The following is an 18,785-nucleotide window of genomic DNA, read 5'->3' on the forward strand; positions in this document are numbered from 1 at the left end:
ATCTGTTACAGTGAAGCATTCTTGGGTGAGAGAGGATTGGAGTGGGAGATAGAATCTAGCTTCACTTTCTATCCTTTCTCCAAAAGCTACCTATGATTTTTTTTTTTTTTTGTCTGCTCTGAATCTCAATTCTCATCCGAATCAACAACAAAGCATAAGAGGTAACACACATGACAGAAGAATAATTTCCTTATGATGCAAAGAGCCCTTGCAAATTAGAAAAGAAAAAAGAGAATGGCCTAATTCTATTAAATAACGACACAGAGAAATAAAACAATCACAGAAAAATACAAAACAGCAAACAAATCTGCAAAGATGTGCAGCCTCGCTTGTTACTAAAGCAAGGGGAAGTAGAACATGCACATACTACTTGCGTATATGAAAGAGCCCGACCATTCCCAATCTTGGAAATATCAGGAAAAAAGACTCTCATATCCTTGGGAAGGGAGGGTGCAAACTTTGGGGAGAGCAATAGGACAGTATCTTCTTTTTTGCTCCCATCTCTTTTTTTTTTTTTTCCAAAAAAATTTTAGGACAATATTGTCTGCTGGGAATTTGAACAATTCCATTTCCACTGGAGGAGGGAATGGAAAACCACTCCAGTATTCTTGCCTCGAGAGCCCCATAAGCAGTATGAAAAGGCAGAAAGATATGACACCGGAAGACGAGCCCCCAGGTTGGAAGGTGTCCAGTATGCTATTGGGGAAAAGCGAGGGATAATTACTAATAGATCCAGAAAGAAACGCAGCTGGGCCAAAGCGGAGACGATGCTCAGCTGGGGATGTGTCTGCTGGTGAAAGTGAAGTCCAGTGCTGTAAAGAACAATATTGCAAACTCCAGAAGAAAGTGAAGGACAGGGGAGCCTGGCGTGCTGCAGTCCAGGAGGTCGTAAAAAGTAGGACATGATTTAGTGACTGAACAATAACAAGGAATTTATTATAGATAGATAGATAGATATAGAGATATGATCTCCAAAGTAGACAAAGATACACCCAAATTCTTATTATAGTATTGTTTTTAAGGCAAAAATTCTGGAAACAACCTGTGAATCGATAGGACATTGATTAAATAAAGAATAATACATCTATACAATAGAATACAATGCAGTGATTAAAAACAGAACCAGGCAGCTCTAAATGTATTGACATATTTGAAAACCCAAGATATAAAGTTTAGAAGAAAAGGCAAGTTTCCCAGCGTAATGCATTGTATTTTCATATAATACATTTCTGGAAGAATGTGTAAGAAAGCATAGAAGTGATTTGCCTCTAGTAGATAGAAGTAGAAAATTAAGATGAACAGACTTTCACTTTTATATACTTCTACAGTGCTTTTCATCAACTATTAACCAAGTGTTACTTTTCTGAATAAAACTTGTTTAAAAAATATGTAATGATTCAATAGCAGACTTAGAATCTGGGAATTGGAACATCTGAGTTCTAACTTCAGTTTCTGTTCTGTTTGTGCCTGTGTCTCCTCAGGTGCACGTGTGCGTGCTAAGATGCTTCCACGTGTGTGTGCTAAGCTGCTTCCATGTGTGCGTGCTAAGCTGCTTCCATGTGTGTGTGCTAAGCTGCTTCCATGTGTGCGTGCTAAGTTGCTTTCATATGTGCGTGCTAAGTTGCTTCAGTCATGTCCGACTCTCTGCAACCCTATGGACTGTAGCCTACCAGGTTCCTCTTCCATGAGACTCCAGGGGATCTTCCCGACCCCAGGGATCGAACCCACATCTCCTCCATCTCCTGTATTGGTAGGTGGGTTCTTTACCACTAGCACCATCTGAGAAGCCCAAAGGTTCAGAGAGGTTCTAGCGAGACTGAAGTCAGATCGCTGGATTCAAAGTCGAGTGTAAACCATAAGACAGGTCAATTTCTGGGCCTCATTTTCTCATCATTGAACTGGAAACACTGCAGGTTTGTGTGTGTGTGTGTGTGTGTGTTCACTTCAGTGATTCCTATGCTGAGTAGTTTTTTTAATTGGAGGATAATTGTTTTATAATATTGTGTTGGCTACTGCCATACAACAATGTGAATCAACTATGAATACACACATATCCCCTCCCTCCTGAGCCTCCCACCCAGCCCCACATCCCACCCTTCTAGGTTCTCACAGAGCACCAGCCTGAGCTCGCTGTGCTATCTAGTTACTTCCCACCAGCTATCTATTTTATACATGGTAATGCATTTATTTCAATGCTACTCTCTCAATTCGTTCCACCCTCTTCTTCCCCTGCTGTGTCCACAAGTCCATTCTCTATGTCTGCACCTCTATTCCTGCCCTGCAAATAGGTTCATTAGTATCATTTTTATACATTCCATAGTCAGAAAGACAAAAACAAATACCGTATATTAACACACACACACATATATATATATGGAAGCTATGGTTTCTTGGTGGCGTTGTCCCTGTTGATATTTTTTTATGCTACTGGAGGGGTAAACTGGTAAACAGAAAAGCAAGCAGCTTAATTGTTTGGCTCTAAAATTTGTTTTGTTTGTTAATCACATGCAAACATCGATCTGATATTCTTGGAGATCATGTCAGTTACTTAAAGAAATAATAATGATGCTTTCCCACTGTGAAGGCGTATCTGGAGATGTCAGAGGGTGATCCAATTTTCACCTATCCTTCTGCTAATTCCACCTGTAGCCTAGTGCATGCTGGGAGTAAATAGCATCACCTCCCGGGCTGATGTAAAACACCTGGTGAGATTTTTCTCCTGCGCCTTCCCTCAAGTTGAGAAGGTAATTGAGTCATTCTCCTGTCTCGGGTAGGCATAAATACAGACATAGCAATGTCAACAGAGGAAATCACTAAGCAGGGGAGATATTATTAATAGTGACGAGAAAACTAAAAATGTTTAAGTTAGAGGTAACTGACAAAAAAAAAAAACACACAATAAAGGAACTCTGCAGGGTCTTTGCAGAGAAATAGCATAGGACTGTGGGTTAAAGGACAAAGATGGAGGCCAGAGTGAGAGGGGAAGAAAGAAGTTGGAAGAGTTGCCAGGAGTCCAGCTGAAAAGAGAGGGAGGGCCTCAGGAGCAGACAAAGAGTAACTTGAAGGAGTTTGCTGGGTGGTTAAAAAACAGGTGAGGACAGACAAATTGAAGGACAGAAAGAATAAAAGAAAACTGTTCTTTTGATGGTAATCAATTTGCCCTACAATTCCAAAGTGGGAAAAGGAGGAAGAGTAGAAAGGGCTGGATCTGGAGGCAGGGAAGATGGTAAGCAGAGAACAATTCAGAGAAAACTTAGTCTCAGAGGAGTGTTGCTAGGTCAGGGGATGTCCTCCTGGGAACCGTGTCATGGGAACACTGGTTAGAAAGACACCAAGTGAATCCCAGCTCAGATGCGCTGTTACAGTGGAGTGTGGGAGCTCCCCATGGGCAGGTCTCTGTGTTTGATTCATCTCTGATCAAAGGAAGTGGCCCATCTTGAGCATTTGGTGAACACTGGCTGCACGAATGAATGCACATCCTTCCAAGAGATCCAAAAGAAAGACTCTGACCCTCTTCCCCATGGAACTACTATTGGCTTATATCAGGATCTTGGTTAAAGTACAACTTACACACAGTGTTACCCTAAGCATTGTAGCCATGGTGACTGAGCACTTTGCCACATTAGGACACTGTGAAGTGCCTGCAGACATTCTTGTAGCTCAGTTCAGTTCAGTCCCTCAGTCGTGTCCGACTCTTTGTGACCCCATGGACTGCAGCACGCCAGGCTTCCCTGTCCATTACCAACTCCCAGAGCCTGCTCGAATTCATGTCCATTGAATCGGTGATGCCATCCAATCATCTCATCCTCCGTTGTCCCCTTCTCCTCCTCATAGGTAATCCTCAAATCCAACCTAGGAGGGGGGTGTTATCATCACCCTCCTTTTACAGGTGAGGAAAGAGTTTAGAAAGGTGAAGTGCACTGCCCAGAGGTGCCCAGTTAGGATCTGAAACCAGATCTATGAATTCCAAAGCCCAAGGGCTTTGCACTAAGGTGCCAGAGATGGACAATGGCCCACATGGGGAGGCCCTAGCTTCCCTGTTTCATAGATGAGAAGACTGAGACCCAGGCAACTAAAGTTCAGATTGTCAGAATCCAATCATGTGTTCCTTCTGCTGTGCAACTCTGTTCCTCCCTAATTGCATAGGAAGGTAACAGACAAGACTCAATGTTTTTTTTTTTTTTTTTCCTTTAAATTTCCAAAAACTTCCAAAGTTGTTGGAATAGTCCTGATTTTCCAGCCATGTTGGATATTTCTGACTGGATCAATGGGTCTCATCCAAGTAGTGGTTTTGCTCCGTAGGAGACATTTGGCAATCTCTATGCAGGTCAGGAAGCAACAGTTAGAACTGGACATGGAACAATAGACTGGTTCCAAATAGGAAAAGGAGTACGTCAAGGCTGTATATTGTCACCCTACTTATTTAACTTATATGCAGAGTATATACTATACTAAGTCACTTCAGTCGTGTCCAACTCTGTGTGACCCCATAGACAGCAGCCCACCAGGCTTCCCTGTCCATGGGATTCTCCAGGCAAGAACACTGGATTGGGTTGCCATTTCCTTCTCCAATGCATGTAAGTGAAAAGTGAAAGTGAAGTCACTCAGTCATGTCCAACCCTCAGTGACCCCATGGACGGCAGCCTTCTAGGCTCCTCCATCCATGGGATTTTCCAGGCAAGAGTACTGGAGTGGGGTGCCATTGCCTTCTCTGTATATGCAGAGTACATCATGAGAAATGCTGCGCTGGAGGAGGCACAAGCTGGAATCAAGATTGCCGGGAGAAATATCAATAACCTCAGATAAGCAGATGACACCACCCTTATGGCAGAAAATGACGAGAAACTAAAAAGCCTCTTGATGAAAGTAAAAGAGGAGAATAAAAAAGTTGGCTTAAAGCTCAACATTCAGAAAACCAAGATCATGGCATCTGGTCCCATCACTTCATGGCAAACAGATGGGCAAAAAGTGGAAACAGTGTCAGACTTTATTTTTCTGGGCTCCAAAATCACTGTAGATGGCAATTGCAGCCATGAAATTAAAAGATGCTTACTTCTTGGAAGGAAAGTTATGACCAACCTAGACAGCACATTAAAAAGCAGAGACATTACTTTGTCAACAAAGGTCCATCTAGTCAAGGCTATGGTTTTTCCAGTGGTCATGTATGGATGTGAGAGTTGGACTGTGAAGAAAGCTGAGCGCCGAAGAATTGGTGCTTTTGAACTGTGGTGATGGAGAAGACTCTTGAGAGTCCCTTGGACTGCAAGGAGAGCCAACCAGTCCATCCTAAAGGAGATCAGTCCTGGGTGTTCATTGGAAGGACTGATGCTGAAGCTGAAACTCCAGTACTTTGGCCACCTCATGCGAAGAGTTGGCTCATTGGAAAAGACCCTGATGCTGGGAGGGATTGGAGGCAGGAGGAGAAGGGGATGACAGAGGTTGAGATGGCTGGATGGCATCACCGACTTGATGGACGTGAGTTTGAGTGAACTCTGGGAGTTGGTGATGGACAGGGAGGCCTGGCGTGCTGTGATTCATGGGGTCACAAAGAGTCGGACACAACTGAGCGACTGAAGTGAAGAGATATTTTTGGTTGTCACCACTAGGAGTGTGGGGTGGTGGGTGAAGGGATTCTACTGGCATCTAGTGGGCAGAGGCCAGGGGTGCCGCTAAATAAACCATGGCGCTACTTAGGTACCACCACCTTTTTAAAAAATTAATGTTTATACATGTAACTAGTACAGGGGAAAACCTTCTAATTTATGAAAACCTTCTCATTAAATACATAAGGCATGGAGACAAAGCTAAATATGCACCTGCTCCCTGTCCTGCTTCATCTGCAGTGACACAGTCAGCAGCTTGTGTACACCCTACAGTGCTTAGCACAGTCCCTACAATGAAGAATGTGGCATTCTTTTTGAAACGGATAAACAGCTCTTCAGCCTCCCATGTAAGGGCTGGTACTTTTCACCATCAACCGCTTAGTATACGTAGGCTGTCTGAGCGATTCATCCCAAAAAACATTTTCTGAGCACCTGCTATGAACCAGGCACTGAGCCTGCAGCTGTTCTGCATGCAGAATATTCTCCCTCATGAAACATTAGAGCAAACAGCTATGGCCATGACACACATCACCTTAGGAGCTAAGAAACAAAGGGGGTAAATGTAGAATATTATTCAGCCCTAAAAAGAAATGGCCACTGAACCATGAAAGGACATGGAGTTAAGTAAAGTGCATATTAGTAAGTGGAAGAAGTCAATCTGAAAGCCTGCTGTATGATTCTAATTAAATAACATTCTGGAAAAGGCAAAACTATGGAGACAATAAAAAGATAGGTGGTTCATCCATATCATTTCAACTGACTCAATTTCGTTCCTTTTTATGGCTAGGTAATATTCCACTGTGTATATGTACCACATCTTCTTTATCCATTCACCTGTTAATAGACACCTCGGTTGCTTCTATGTCCTAGCTATTATAAACAGTGCTACAGTGAACATTGGGGGTACATATGCCTTTTTGAATTACAGTTTTCTCAGGGTATATGCCCAGTAGTGGGATTTCTGGGTCATACGGTAGGTCGTACAGAGTGAAGTAAGAGAAAAACAAATACTGTATATTAGCACATGTCTGTGGAATCTAGAGAATGGTACTAATGAACTTCTTTGCAGGACAGGATGGAGGCAGATGTACAGAATGGACTTGTGGACGTACGGGGATAAGGAAGAGCGACGAATTGAGAGAGTACACTTGACATATACACTACCATGTGTAAAACAGATCACCAGTGGAAGCTGCTGTGTAACATGGGGAGCTCAGCCTGGTGCTCGGTGGCAACCCAGATAGATGGAATAAGGGGATGGGTGGGAAGGAGGCTTAAGAGGGAGGGGATATATGTATACATGTAGCTGATTCATTTTGTTGTATAGCAGAAACTAATACAACATTGTAAAGCAATTACATTGCAATTTAAAAAAAAAAGGTTGGTGGTTGCCAGATGTTGGGGAGGGGACAAGACAAATAAATAGGAAGACCACAGACGATGTCTAGGGCAGTGCAAGCACTCTGTATGACACCACAGTGATGTGTACGTGTTATACATTTTCCCAAACGCATAGAAGGCACAATACCAAGAGCGAACCCTAAAGTATGGAATTTTGTGATTGTAATGTGTTAATATATGTTCATCCTTGGTATAAAATACACTATTCTGGTGAGTGTTATTGATAATGGGGGAGACTATGCCTTCCAAACAAGGGCTCGGAAGGAGTGGGTATATAGGGCCAGGGGGTATAAGGGAAATCTCAATTTTATTATAAACCTAAAACTGCTTAAAAATAAAGTTTTTTTAAAGTTAAAAAAAAGGTGGAGGGAGAACTAGTCTGACTGAAAAGCAGAAGGGGGAAAAGTTGATTGTAGCAACTGGCATTTGAGCCCTATTCACACTTTATTTTTTTAATAATTGGTTTCCTTGTTTATTGTCAGCAGCTCCCTGCACCCTGATCTGTCTCAGATTCTCCTGTATCTCTGACTCCTAGCATAGTACCTGGTATACAGCAAGCACTCAATAAATATGTGCTCTCTGAATGCATGATATTATCTCATTCAACAACTCTGTGAGTAGATATTACCATTATCACTATTTTACACAGAAGAACCTCAAGGCTCAGAAAGGAGAAGTGCTTGGCTCAGGGTCACACAGCCGGCAAGAGCAGAGGACAATTAGAACCTAGAAGTACAGAACCCAAAGTTCTGCTCTTCACACCAGGCTTTAGAAGGCAGCCCTGATGGCTTAGGTAGTAAAAGTTAAGCAGGGCAGAGGGATTCAGGAAAGGAGAAGAAAACTAACTTCTGCAAATCTTCTCTTCAACCTCTGGATTTGAGAAAGTCGGGCTCTTTGGGGCTGGGATCGCTGTGAATCTCCTCCTTCATCCCTCCCCATTAGCTGGTGCATCCCATCCCTTTCTTGCCCCCTATTCTCCAATTTAATGGTCTCTCTCTCCCCTGCGTGCCTCTCTCTTCCCCATCTTGTCCAATCCCCTGGGGCTGCCAAAGATGCCATTCGGTGGGATAATTAAAGTTCCCCTCCTGTTAGCATCTCGCTCCTGAACCCTCCCAGCAGCTGTTCAGCTGGAGCGGGTCTGCGAGAGCTTTACTTTACACAAAAGCTTTACTAATAATTGTGTCTACAAGCTGCGTGTGTGTGTGTGTGTGTCTGTGTGTGTGTGTGCGTGCGCACGCGCGCATGTACACAGCCAGCATGCGCCTGGCCTGGCCTCACCCCACCCCCTTGGGTGGGGGCCACGGATTCATTACAGATTTTTCTTGGTGGCGTAGAAAGGAGGGAGGGGAAGGGGACCAGATGGCAGACAGGCGGGTGGCGGTCGGCCTTGCCTCCTCCTCCTCCTCATCAAGCAGATGCCCTAGGAACAAGGGCCCCGGAGGCAGAGGCAGGATTAGAGGGGGAACTCCGTATCAATTAGTGTCAAAGGCCGGGAGAGCTAGTGGGGGAGGCTGGTGGGGGAGGGGCAACCAGTTGGCTATGGCTGGTGGGGGAGGGGAGAAAGAGCTCACCGATGGTGGAATGGGGTGGGGGGGACCAGACCAGCCTGCCACCAACAAGGAGCAGGGAGTGAGGACAGAACCACCCTCAGAAATCACCAAGGACAGCACTATGCTTTCAAATAGGTAAACTGAGACCCAGGAGAAGGGGCTTCCTGGAAGTCTTACAGCACCTGCATTGGGGCTAATACTATTATTAGAGCTCTAGTATTATTAGATATTAGATAACATTAGATAATACTAGATAATGATAGATGAAAGTGAAAGTCACTCAGTCATGTCTGACTCTTTGTGACCCCATGGACAATACAGTCCATGAAATTCTCCAGGCCAGAATCCTGGAGTGGCTAGCCGTTCCCTTCTCCAGGGGATCTTCCCAACCCAGGGATCAAATCCAGGTCTCCTGCGTTACAGGTGGATTCTTTACCAACCAAGCCACCAGGGAAGCCCAAGGGTACTAGAGTATCCAGATTCTTTACCTGCTGAGCTATACCAGATAATAATACTAATAAAATTAGTAATATTCTTATAAGCAGTAATATCAAAAATCTTAGAAGCAATGAAATAGCACTAGCTTGATTGCTGAGCACTTACTTTGTGCCACATACTTGGTGGACAATTTCTTAACCTAATCTAATCCCTCCAATGGCCTAATAAGCCAGATCTCAATAGTCTTGTTTTATGGATGAAAAAATTGAGGCTCAGAGAGGGGAGTGAAGCTGCCCAAAGTCACACAGCCAATAAAGATGGGGCTGGGATTCTGACCCAGTATTGAGTCAGCTGAACAGTCAACAAGTACAGCTTGCCTGGACTTGCCCTTGGAGTGAGGTTGGGTCCATATTAGTTTTGAGGTGCAGCATTCTTGAACCTTCACTTCTTTTACCCTAATAAATAGAACTGAATTTAAAATCCCAAGACCAGAATTCAAGTTCAAGCTCTTATTGACAAGCTGTGTGACCTTGGGCTTCCCTCATAGCTCAGTTGGTAAAGAATCCGCCTGCAAAGCAAAAGACCCCGGTTCTGTTCATGGGTTGGGAAGATCTGCTGGAGAAGGGATAGGCTGCCCACTCCAGTATTCTTTGGCTTCCCTTGTGACTCAGCTTGTAAAGAATTCACCTGCAATGTGGGAGACCTGGGTTTGATCCCTGGGTTGGGAAGATCCCCTGGAGAAGGGAACAGCTAGCCATTCCAGTATTCTGGCCTGGAGAATTCCATGGACTGTATTGTCCATAGGGTTGCTGAGCCTCTTTGAATTTCTTTCCTTCTTGGTCCTATGATGTCATCCAACAACGGTGGATAAATTACTTCTGATTAATGCCTATAATGCAATACTACGCAGGCTTTTTACAATAATGAGATGGATGGGTATTTACTGACATAGAAAAATACTCAGACTATATTGCCAAATTAGAAAAATAAAGTCAGAAATTTTTAAATGCCCAATATTTATCCCATGTTGATTAACACATATATACAGAGAGGAAGAATGAGATGAGATGAGAGAGGAAGAGAAAGAAAAAGAAAGAATTAGTGAATCCAGAAGGATAAACTCCAAAATCTTCACAGTGGTTATTCTGTGCAGTGATCCTTTCTCTTTTTTGTATGTCAATATTTACAAAAATTAGTATGAATATAAGTGATAATACTAAAAGGTTGCTCTGTCATCAGTCTTGCCCAGTCCTGAGTACTATAAGCACCAGAGTCTGGCTTTGCATACTGTGAAGTACCTGACACATAGGAGGGATGGTTTGTCTCCTGGGGTGTGGTAAGATCGGAAGGGGACTGATAAGATGTGGGTCAGGGTCTTGTCCACAGCTCAGTTAGAGACTCAGCAACATCAGTGGGTCAGGTCAAAGTCATAAGGAACCAGAGTCTGAGGGCTTCTGGGGAGAGAAGGGTTAATGTACAAATCCATAAAGCTGACCCCGGGGTGGCCCACTTAGGAGACCATCTGCCAGCAGGCTTGCAGCTGCCAATCCAGGAGGCCTGCCTTCTCCCAGGCTCCTCCCAGCCTGCACAGCTCAGAGCAGCCCAGATGACTCTGGCTCCAGCCGGGGGATCTGGCCAGGCAGAATCCTCATATCTCTCTCTCCAGCTTCAGCAGCAGCACTGGCATCTGAGGTGACAGAGATTACCAACCTTCCCAGGTAATGGTCTCCTCTGACCCACAGACAGCCAGGTGATGGTTTCCCATTGTACAGTGAGGACATGGAGTCTCAGAGGAAAAAGGACGTGGGCAAGGATACAAACCCTTGGGAGACAGCCAAAGTTGCTGGAGGAAGCAGCAAGCCACTGCCCCATCCTCTGATATTCTCCTGAGGGCATTGACTCCTCCAAGAGCAGTTGAGGTCGGGAGATGAGGCACCAAGAGCTTGGAGTAATGGGGCGGGGATGGAGGTGGAGCAGAACAGGAAACAGAAGTCCAGCAAGCTGGGTTTGAATTCCCCGCTCTGCCTCTCCACTCTGCCTCATCTTCTGGTCTATCTAGACACTCTCATAGGAACTTTCCAACTCTCTGATTGTAGGGAATCCAAGACCTCTGACCATTTCCAAGAAAAAGAGATGAGAAACTTCCCCCGACCCCATCCCCATCGGTACCCACTCTGGAGTCAGATATTGGTCCTGATAGCCAAAAGAAGGAGAGAAAAGAGTTAACTAGAGGGGCAGATGGAGAAGGGACAGAATCCTTGCTGGAACCTGCCCAAATGTCAGACTGAACAGCTCAGGACTGGAGGCCAAAGGAGGCAGAGAGAGACCCAAAAACTCCCAGAACAGATGGGCCAGCCAGGGCGCGAGGGGAATGAAATGGCTGTCATAATCATAATATCTCAAATTCCTCTGGTGCATTCCCATTTTCAAAGCTCATTCAAATCCATTATCTTACTGGAATCTCACAACTCCTCTGGACAGTAGATGGCCAGGGGCTATGAGGTCCATCTGGCAAGATGAAGCAACTAAACTCAGAGAGGCTAAGAGGTTTGCCCAAGGTCACACAGCTCATTTGCTATTAAAACAGTCAAAAAGAGAACTGGGTCTCTTGAATCCTAAGTTCATCCATCAGTGGACCTGTTATTTGATTCCCCCCCATTCCCCAACTTGGGGGCTTGGAGTGGTGGTATGTATTAATAATAAATAATAATAATAAAATAGCAACAACAAAAACAGTAATAAAACTAACATGCATTAATCACTTTTGGCATGATAGGCACTGCTTTAAGCTCTTAATATATATTACCTCCTTTAATTCTCACTTTGACCCTGGGTGAGGTAGATACTATTAATTCCAACTTACAGACGGAGGAGACAGGATCACATGAATGAAGTCACTTGCTCAAGGACAAAGTTATAAAACTGGAGCTACGATTCAAATATAGAACACCCTGCTCCTTCACCACCATGCCAATGGTGCCCAATTAGCACTGCACATTAGAATTACCTAAGGAATGTCTAAAATTTCAGGATGTTCAGATATCAACTTGAATCAGTTAAAGAAGAGTGAGAGGTGTGGGACCCAGACATCAGTATTTCTTAAAGATCCCCCAAGCAATTCCATTGTGCAGTCCAGTTTGGGAATCAACACACCACATTCTCCCCAGGGACTGTTCCATTTATCGTCTCAGAAGAGCTCGATGACAGCTGAGTTTCTCTCAGTTTCGCCATCTTCAAAGTTGAGATTCTTCAGGTTTGACAGACTAGAATCCATCCTCTCCAGGCTCAGGGCAGGAGAGTGTTAATGCCCCAGAACTTTGAGCTGAGAGCTCTGGAAGGCAACCTGCTTCTCGAGAGTCAGCTAGAGCTTGGGGACCCTACACCCAACTGAGCCTGTTGTAAAACTTTTATTATGTTTATTTCAAATCAGGCTTTTGTGCAACTGCAAACACTGGAATTTGCAGCCACGGGGAAGTGATACTGCTAGCCGCGTTCTTCATTGTCTCTGGGTGAACCAGTTGGGTGTCCTCCACAAAATACAGCGAAATCATAATGGAGTGGGAAGCCCAGGGTGCTGCCAAGGGAACAAAGGAAAACAGATCCTGGAAGAAGACGTTGTGGCTTGGTAGAAACTGGGACAGTTTTATTTCTCCCCCAGACCTGGAAATCATCCCCACCCCTGCTTTTGAAATTGTCCTCCAGTTCCTCCTCAGCAGGAGGCAAAGTGCCTTCTTTGCTCTCCTTTCTGAGCCTGGGGGAGCAAAGTGTAGAGGGAAGGTGGTCTTTTCTCTGGGTTCAAGTCCTGGCTGTTGAATGACTTTGCAACGGGCTTGGACCAGCTGCTGGTCTACTCTGGGGAACTTCCCTGCCTGTAAATAAGGAGGCTGGACCCCCTCCTGACCCTGACCTACCTAGTTCTGTCATCAGAACTGTCAATCGCAGGATGGATAATAGAGAAACCCAGACGCATGTACAAATGCAAAGACAATCAGGCCTTCTCCTCTGAGAGCTCTCTGCTCCCCACCAGAAGCAGGTGCCATTGGAAGCTGTGGTACTTTCCTGACCCCCTTGGAACTCCAAGTCCTGGTCCACAAATGCTTTGGGTTCAAAGCAGGGACTTGTAGGATTGTGACGTCTAGGATCAAATGTCTGTATGAACAATGTCCCAGAGGGGGTGGGAGTGACCCCAAAGGGCTAAGCTGAGGATGGATCTTGGACCCATGGGACACAAGAACCATAGGATCCTATGGTCTCAGAATCATAGAGCCAGGGGCATAACAAAGTGTGTGGGGCCCAGAGCTTACACAGTTGGCTAGGGGACTTCTTTAAGAAAACAGTCTGAAACACTTCTATCATACTTTATTCTCTGGACTTTTCAGTTGTGTATCCCAATCGCCCATTCAGATGACAATTTTGTAATTTGTCATCTACAGAGACAATAGGAAGATAATTCTGCATTTTCTCTGTGTTGGTTGCTTAGAAGGACTTGAAGACCATGTGTCTGAGAGGCCCAAAGGTCCCAGTGAAATATGAAAGTGAAGAGGCCTCTGGCACTTTAGGCCATTCTGGCAAGCCTAAAAGGGACTTGGAAGGATAGGGGTGTTCCAGGGTCCCTGATGTGTTTCTACCTCCCATGAAGAGGGCTTCCCTTTGGAGTTGTGCTAGGAGTGGTATTTATCCACACTGAGCTCTTCATGCATAGAAGATAGCTCAATTTTACTTGGCTATTTCCTGTCACAACTTCTACTAACTCTCCTACTTAACAATCCCACACCCTTAGAGGAAAGCAAGTAGGGGAAATAGGAGCAGAAAATATATACAAAATGGCCCTGATTTTTGATAGGCAGAGATATACTCAATTGCTGACTTCAATCTTTTTGCAGCATTTCCCTGAGTGAGTTAAGAATCAAAGATCTACAGGGCCCGGGGTGTGGGGAGCCGGTGAGGCATTCTGCTCATGACAAAGGTCATGAGGAAGGAGGCTCGGCATACGCAAAGGCGGGATCGAGCCTCAGGAGTCCCCCCGGATATTCTCGAGCATTTTCCCCCAAAAAACCAGAGTCTGCCTACTTTATTGCTTTGTGCTCTCACCTCTGACTTTACTAGGGGCTGTCCCCTACCACCATCTCGCTCTCTCTCTGTCAAAGAGTTAACTTACAGCTCCAATTAATAAAGTTCCTGGGCAATTAGGAGTGTTTAAATCCAAACCCCTCAGATGGCTCTCTAACTCGCCTGACAAGTTTACCCGGACTCCTGCAGCTATGCATACGATTGTTTACAGTCTCCTAGCCTCCAGAGGCACGGGAAGCTTAAGATATTCAAATAGCTTAGAGCCTCTCAGAGAGTTAAAAACTGTCAGAATAAACTAGTAAAGGATTTCATTGATGAGTCAATGCTTGTTGCCAAGTTTTCACATCCCCTAAATTGTATCCTTGAATGTGTATTAATTAATAGTTGGTATATAGTAAAAAAATAAGTAGTGGCCTTGGTGTTAGTAACTTTAGACCCTTAAGGTAATAAATTCTTTCCTTTGTTGTAAACCCATTACACATCCGCCCTATAGGAATGCAATTTTATCTTTGGAAGATGGTGCCAAACCTTAAAATAATTACTCTTAGAGAAAATAAGTCTTTGTTGATAAGTCCTTGTCAAGAGTCATAAAATGTTAGTAGGCCTTCTGGCCAGAAGATGATGTAAATCACCTAAACCATTTGTATACAGTAAATTTGCAGGAAAGAAACCTTGGTTTTTGATAAGAATCAAAGACTGCTGACTTTGCATCCCCTATTATCCTCTATGTGTAACTTAGGGTATAAAAGCCCCTGTTAAAAATAAAGCTACGGGCCTTGTTCACCAGCGCTTGGTCTCCCCATGTCATTCTTCCCTTTAACTTCCAGCTGAGTCTCCATCTGGAGCGCGGAACCCACCACGCTTACTAATTATGCCTGGGCTTCTAAGACCCACTTGAAAAGGTGTCTAGGGTGAGACACCTTCCGCTATTCTATTCGAGAGGGCGCCTGCGGCCTACGTAAGTGGTGCAAACTTCTTGTCTTGAAGTTTTATTGGTCTCCCGCGTAAACCAAGCTACTCAGCTTCTTTTCTCCACTGAATTTTCCTACTGAGCTATCCTCATTCTATTGTTCTCTATATCTCTAATTAGCATATAAATAGTCGCCTAGGCCGTCTCTCCTTCGAATACCCTGGATCAGCTGGGGCTGGTCCTCAGCACCGGGGGACTGGGGCTCAGGACATGACGGAAGCTATGAGGGCACAGAGCTCAGAGGTTTAGGGCTTGAATTGGATGATGCTGTTGTTGAGGGGTAAGGGTACACACAGAAATACAGCCCAAGTGGAAGTATTCAATCTACTGACTCCTGGTCCCTGGATCACAGGTTGTTTACCAAGCCTAACAAAACCTTCCCACAATTCTCTTCCTCCCTGGGACCCAGAGATGATGGGTAACAATGCAGTACAGCAATTCAAAGTCCAATTCATTCTTTCCTGGTTGTGTGACCTTGAATGAGTGCTCTTACTTTCTCTGAGCTCCGGGCTTCTCAACGGTAGAATGAGCGTCTACCCTCTAACAGAAGCAATATAATTCACATACTGTTTCTCAGCCCAGTGCCTGGTGTTGGGATAAACAATAAAGGCTGGATGTTAACAATTCCTGTCTGGCGTGGCCCTTCTCATCACCAGAGCCCAGTGAGAATCCCCTCTCTTGCCTGTGATCCCGAGGAATGCCTGAGGTTGGCTCTCCTAGTATCATATGTTAGGCCTGCACCAGTTATAGCATCCAGGGTAACTGAGAAATAGACTTGCACCTACTGAGACCCTAAATAGAGACCACAGCATTAGAGGTAGGGCACTGTCACTGCGTTGTTGTCTAGTTGCTCAGTCCTGTCCAACTCTCTGCAACCCCATAGACTGTAGCCTGCCAGGCCTCTTTGTCCATGGGATTTCCCAGGCAAGAATACTGGAGTGGGTTGCCATTCCCTTCTCCAAGGGATCTTCCCGATCCAGAAATTGAACCTGTGTCTCCTGCACTGGCAGGCAGATTCATTACCACTGAGCTACCAGGGAAGCCCATCTGCCACTATATGGGAAAGGAAAAACTTCCTGGAAAGACCCAAATAAAAATACTGCAGTTCTTTACACCCATCTACTGACTAGAACAATAAAGGACAGAAATGGTATGGACCTAACAGAAGCAGAAGATATTAAGAAGAGGTGGCAAAAAAACACAGAAGAACTATGCAAAAAAGATCTTCATGACCCAGATAACCACAATGGTGTGATCACTCACCTAGAGCCAGATATCCTGGAGTGCAAAATCAAGTGGGCCTTAGGAAGCATCACTATGAACAAAGCGAGTGGAGGTGATGGAATTCCAGCTGAACTATTTCAAATCCTAAAAGATGATGCTGTGAAAGTGCTGTACTCACTATGCCAGCAAATTTGGGAAACTCAGCTGTGGCCACAGGACTGGAAAAGGTCAGCTTGCATTCCAATCCCAAAGAAAAGTAATACCAAAGAATGTCTAAATGACTGCACAATTGCACTCATCTCACACGCTAGCAAAATAATGCTCAAAATTCTCCAAGCTAGACTTCAACAGTATGTGAACCGAGAACTTTCAGATGTTCAAGCTGGATTTAGAAAAGGCAGAGGAACCAGAGACCAAATTGCCAACATCTATTGGATCACAGAAAAGTAGGAGAATTCCAGAAAAACATTTACATCTGCTTCATTGACTACACTAAAGCCCCTGACTGGATCACGACAAAGTGTGGGAAATTCTTAAAAAGATGGGAATACCAGACCATCTTAGCTGCCTCTTGAAAAATCTGTATGCAGGTCAAGAAGCAACAGTTAGAACTGGACATGGAACAATGAACTGGTTCCAAGTTGGGAAACGAGTATGTCAAGGCTGTACATTGTCACTCTGCTTATTTAACATATGTGCAGAGTACATTATGCGAAATGCCAGGCTGAATGAAGCACAAGCTGGAATCAAGATTGCCTGGAGAAATATCAATAACCTCAGATATGCAGATGACACTACCGTTATGGCAGAAAGTGAAGAGGAACTAAAGAGCCTCTTGATAAAGGTGAAAGACAAGAGTAAAAAAGCTGGCTTAAAACTCAAGATTCAAAAAATGAAGATCATGGCATCTGGCCCCATCAAAAAACTAGGATCGTTGCAACCAGCCCCATCACTTCATGGCAAATAGGCAGGTAAATAATGGAAACAGTGACAGACTAATTTCTTGGGCTCCAAAATCACCTAAGATGTCAGTGACTGAAGCCATGAAATTAAAAGATGCTTGGTCTTTGGAAGAAAAGCTATGACCAACCTAGACAGCATATTAAAAACAGAGACATTACTTGGCTGAGAAAGGTCTGTCTAGTCAAAGTTATGGTTTTTCCAGTGGTCATGTATGGATGTGAGAGTTGGACCATAAAGAAAGCTGAGTGCCAAAGAATTGATGCTTTTGAACTGTGGCATTGGAGAAGACTCTCGAGAGTCCCTTGGACTGCAAGGAGATCCAACCAGTCCATCCTAAAGGAGATCAGTCCTGAAGATTCATTCAGAGAATGAAGATGATTCATTCAGAGATGCTGAAGATGAAGATCCAATAAACTTCGGCCACCCGATGCAAAGAGCTGACTCACTGGAAAAGACCCTGATGCTGGGAAAGACTGAAGGCAGGAGGAGAAGGGACGATGGAGGATGAGATGGTTGGATGGCATCACCAACTCAATGGACATGAGTTTGAGCAAGCTTTGGGAGTTGGTGATGGACAGGGAAGCCTGGCGTGCTGCAGTCCATGGGGTCGCAATGAGTCAGACACGATTGAGCAACCGAACTGAACTGACTGACTAGATTTGCCCCATGAACGGGAAACAGACCCTTCCAGTTAACTGAGTTTCCATCCCATCCCAACTGGCCAACCAGACTTCAATTTTCTGACAACCCTGATGTGCCTTCTCAGAATCTCCAAGAATTCTGGGAGAATAAATCCATCTGAGGTCAAAACACTGCTCATTGAGAGCAGAGACTTTATCTAGTTCACTGTCACAACCCAAGCATCCAGCACCAATTCTGGCACATAAAACACACCTGATGGATATGTGACTGAATGTGTGAGGGAATAAATGGAATACTAAACTTTTAAAGGGCTTTCCTGGTGGTTCAGCAGTTAAGAATCCACCTGCTGATGCAGGAGACTCAGGAGACATGGATTCAATCCCTGGGTCGAGAGGATCCCCTGGAGGAGGAAATGGCAACCCACTCTAGTACTCTTGCCTGGGACATCCCATGGACAGAGGAGCCTGGTAGGCTACAGTCCATGGGATTGCAGAGTTGGACATGAATGAGTGAAGGAGTACAAGTATGAGCAAACTTTCAAAGGAAAAAACAAAGGAGATTACTTCCCAAAGATCAAAGAGAAGCTGACAGTTGAGTATTTTTCTTTGATTTCATTTTTGTAACATTTAATAAGCATTAATGGCAGGCCAGGCACTGAAAATCACTTCTCCTATCACCACAATGAATCCTCCCAACGACACTCTGAAAGTTACCCTTCACATAGTCAGTGTGGTCTAATGGTTAAGAATACAGGCTTTAGAATTAGATCCATGTTCAAACCCTGGCTTCAGCACCTCCTAGCTGTGTGGTTGTGAATCAATTACTTCTCTCCTTGGGGATTTCCTTTTCTGTAAAATGGGAGTAACAAAATATACTTAATGGAGCTAATATGTTAAATATGTTAATGGATATGAAGAGTTCACC

The 18,785-nt window shown here is 44.5% G+C and overlaps 1 protein-coding gene across 1 annotated transcript in view; it reads right to left on the reverse strand.

The window, feature by feature from the left end:
* The window catches only part of SRRM4 (serine/arginine repetitive matrix 4), a 172,589-nt gene that overhangs the window by 131,708 nt on the left and 22,096 nt on the right, over positions 1 to 18,785 (reverse strand). The window lies entirely within an intron of this gene.

The sequence above is a fragment of the Bos taurus genome, chromosome 17 (genome assembly GCF_002263795.3).
Source record: "Bos taurus isolate L1 Dominette 01449 registration number 42190680 breed Hereford chromosome 17, ARS-UCD2.0, whole genome shotgun sequence".
NCBI classification, from domain to species: Eukaryota; Metazoa; Chordata; class Mammalia; order Artiodactyla; family Bovidae; genus Bos; species Bos taurus.